This window comes from Sinocyclocheilus grahami, unplaced genomic scaffold (assembly GCF_001515645.1).
Source record: "Sinocyclocheilus grahami isolate Dianchi unplaced genomic scaffold, SAMN03320097.WGS_v1.1 scaffold2219.1, whole genome shotgun sequence".
NCBI classification, from domain to species: Eukaryota; Metazoa; Chordata; class Actinopteri; order Cypriniformes; family Cyprinidae; genus Sinocyclocheilus; species Sinocyclocheilus grahami.
The window spans coordinates 26,924-31,008 of record NW_015507398.1 but is presented as its reverse complement, the minus strand read 5'-3'; the positions used below and the strand labels follow the sequence as shown (position 1 = coordinate 31,008).

General features: G+C 40.7%; 1 pseudogene; it reads right to left on the bottom strand.

Moving 5' to 3' along the window:
* The window catches only part of LOC107574419 (threonylcarbamoyladenosine tRNA methylthiotransferase-like), a 33,471-nt pseudogene that overhangs the window by 24,941 nt on the left and 4,445 nt on the right, over positions 1-4,085 (bottom strand).

Here is a 4,085-nt window from a genome sequence, read left to right as displayed (position 1 = left end):
CTAAATTGACCAGACGTTCCCCTGGGTGTTTCCGTTGCCTGAACCTCATTTGTATGCAACACTTTCCCTTCCCAGAAAGGACCAGCGCAGGCACGCTGAGCCCGGGAGAGTGAGGATGAACACCGATCCTGTCGATCGGCCTGACAGTTTATCAGTGAGAGGCAGGCAACGGCCCTCAATCCCAGAGGCCTCATTGACGAGGGATCGGTCTACGGTCACGGCACTGAAGCCAGATCCCAGTGATATAAACTGCATGGGATATTAATGCAGTCACAGAGGGTCATTATAAATGGCCCTGCGCTCAAGGACACTCAGAAAAACAACCGCTCACAATCGAAAACATGTCAAGCCAGTTAATGCCTAATCAATACCAAACCATAGACCGATTCAAAATAAAAACACATTTACGTAGTTCACTTTTCCCACAGCACCAGGATCTATATGCCATAATAACCTGAACAGTGTGTTCGTTGGAGGAGCTTCATTTGGTGAAGGAAAAAAAGTTATAAACCAATCCCAGTCAATGGTTGCCAATAGTTATTACAAAAAATAAAGTAAACGGCATCAAACCTCTATAAGGTGAATAAATCACTTGCATTTGCAACCAAATTTTGTGGCAAGTGACTAAATGTCTGTCATTAGCCATTGGCTAGTAATCTGTTAGACTGCACTCATTAACAGCGGTTTCCTGCGTTTATATACTTAAATAAAGGGGTTATTCTTTTAATTAGCAACGCGTTCTCTTTACACATCTAATTCTTGTATTTGTATTTGTAATCAAGTCATGGCCAATACATGTGAATAGCACTTGATTTGTTCAAATCTATTACACGATAAAAACAAATCTAGAAAAACAGAGGGACCACACTGCTACACTAAACTCTGTAAAATGTTAAGTTGGTCGCAGTGCCATGCACTTAATGCCTCATCTGCGGCCGTTCTAGACGCACATTAATACTGAATGAGAAGCGCGTAAACTGCATGACTTTATTGGCGCCGGCGCAACTATAGGTTAAAGAGACAGACTCGGAGACGCAAAACAGTGCTGTGGCTGTTTGGGATTATTTTTGTTATCGAAATAGCGCAAAAACAGGCAATATGGGGTCTTAATTAACTTATAGTTTTTTGAACTGTTGTAAAAAAAAATCAATATTACATTTGTAATCATAGTAATTTTTGGCACTCTTTGTGTGATACTGATTAACTACATGAAATGATATAAATCTATACATTTTCTGTGCCATATCTTGAATTTTGTGATCATTGTAAATGTATTGAATCATGCAGAGAAAGAACACACTCTAAATGTGTCTAGACTTCACGTAATGAGTGCGTGCGCTCTGTAGGGGTGCTTTGAATGGTTTCGCAAAATACTCAGTGTCAAATCGCAAATCATTAAAACAACAATTATGATATTGCAGACGATATACAGTATATCGCACACCCCTAATCTGAACCGTCCTCCAAAAGCAGCGCTTCCACAACTGACATGCTAGTTTAATACATAAACTCTTGTTTTTTAACAAGGCTAATACCCCCCTCTCAGAAGTGACTGTGTGGATAAGGGCCAGCTGTTTCGGTGGAATGACTGAATATAACGGAAATGAATAGCTGAGCCGGCAGAACAACAACAACGCACTACACGTTTCTTTTCTCATCATTTTTTCCAATTGATGGAAATCCTTCATATCGACAGAAAACTTTCTGAACATCAAAACAGTCCTAAACTATATTCAAGCTAACCAAACTAGCACTTTAATAATTACTGCTATAATGTTTCTGTTTGTTTGTTTGCATTCACTCATACAAAAGGGTTTAACATTAGCTAGCTCCAAATTGGAGAGCTGCTTTATTGCAGAAAATCTGATTCTAGTCTAATTGAAAGCTATGCCGTTTTTCACTTTAATAGAATAAAGCTGTATAAATTGTACAAAAGTGCTTTATAAATAAGCGTGACCTGACATTAGATTTATTTTTGCCTCGAAGCAAAGAACGAAACAGAAATGCACTGCGAGTATATTGGGGCCTTCACTCATGACAGTAGTTTTGTCAAACTTTCCCAGTCTACAGGTTCACCTCTGTCTGCGCTCATAGCAGTGTCTTCTTCTATTGGGTTGCTGGAGGACTGCAGCGTCACACTGGTCAAACCGCGTTATAGCAGGCCCTTACGCTAGGTTACACTAGGTAGACGATTGTACGAGATTAGTTTTACGAATGTAGTAAGCTGTAACTATGAGAAGCAAGAGAGGCAGTAACTAAACCATTTATAGTCCAGTAATTAAGACAAAGTCAATAACACACTGAATTAATCAGTGTAGTTTGGTCTGACACCCGTCTAGCAGGAGTTCAAACTAACCTCACAATCAATATTATAACATCAGTATTGCACAGTTCAGGCTGTTCCTAACAGTAGTGTGAACACGTCAGACGCTTGAGTGCGAGGTAAGCATGGGTACCTGTGATCTTATACCCGCTGGCAGCCAGCTGTCCGGCCATGTATTCTCCATCAGAGCTGTTGTGAGAGCAGCCCCAGGTCCTCACCCAGATCTCCGGGGCCGGGGCCGGGGCACGATGCTCCTCCGGGCACACTGCCGCTCCTGAGGAGTGGGGTCATGCGAGGTCACCATGTCCTCAATATCATCCAGCAGAGAGTCACAAGCAGCCGGCATGGCCTGAGAAACAGAGCACAGCACTTCTCTAATCATACATCAGTTTAAACAAGCTCAAAATAGCACTCAAACTGAGGATGTGTTCCCACAGCCATGCCTCCTGCAGTGCAGAACAGCTGAAGTCGCTGCGCTAGTGTAGCGACCCAGCTGATGCTTCGTTATGAACAGCACGTGAACAGATGCTTGCAGCTCTGCGGAGCGTCTATGCGCTTAAACTAACTCTCGACAAGCAGCCTGACAGCGCGAACTCGCCGGAAAGAAGAAAAATACAACCGTACCAAGAAACGTTGAACACTCGGCGGCAGTCTGAGGGAAAGCGCGTTCTTCTTCTCTTTAAACACTTGTGTTCGCGTTGTTTTGCTCTCAGTGCGTCATGCTGGAACGCGATACGGCAAGCGTGAGAGGACAAACCTCATTACAGAATCGCAGTGCCTTGTACTGGATTTTGTCCACCTCTTTTAACACACTATTAGCAGCAGATTGATACACTATACTCCCATAATCAAATACAGATCGTATCAATCCTGTATATATACTTCTTAGAGCCATCCTCTCAGCCCCCATTCTTTCCCCACTAAACATCTCATTACATTCATTACTCTTTTACATTTAGCAACTATTGTTTTATCTGTATTTTAAACGTGAGTTTTTCATCAAACCATATACCCAAAAAATGTAAAACATGATACTCTTTCTATATCTTGACCATATAATTTCAATTTGACCTCTTTACTAATCCTACATTTTGAAAAGAATACATTTTTTGTTTTTTCAACAGAGAATCTAAAACCCCACTTACAGTATATGACCACGTTTCTACTTCTGTTGCTGCGTCTTGCACTTTCCTTACAACAAACTCTAAATTCCTCCCTTGTTTCCAGATTGCACCATCATCTGCATAAAGAGAAATTCCTATTCCTTTTTCAACACTTCCCATACCTTATTATATAACTCTAAAATAATACTTTTTGATGATTCACTTAAATGTTTTAACATTATATAGCATATCTGATCTTTACCCGGCGCTGATAACCTAGTACTTTTTAATGCACTATTTAATTCTCCTAATGTTAATGGCAAAGTAAGTATATCATCTACCTCTTCATCTTCCATAATTAATTCTCTATATCTTAAAACTGTTCCCTCTCGTCCTTTCCTCCCTTCTTCGTTAACATTATCAGAACTATGGATTTTGACAAATGTTTTTATGATCATTTCCACTTTCTCCTTCTCTGTCACATCTGTGCCTTCATTACTGCATTACTGCCATCATCAGGTAGCTTGGATCAGAAACATTTCCCCCCCCCCCCATATTAAAAACACAAACAAACTCTGGCGCTGTGTGTTCAGCTCCTCCAGCTTCCAGAATCCGTGTATCATTCGATCATTTGTTTTTTTATTTAATATTGAAAGTAG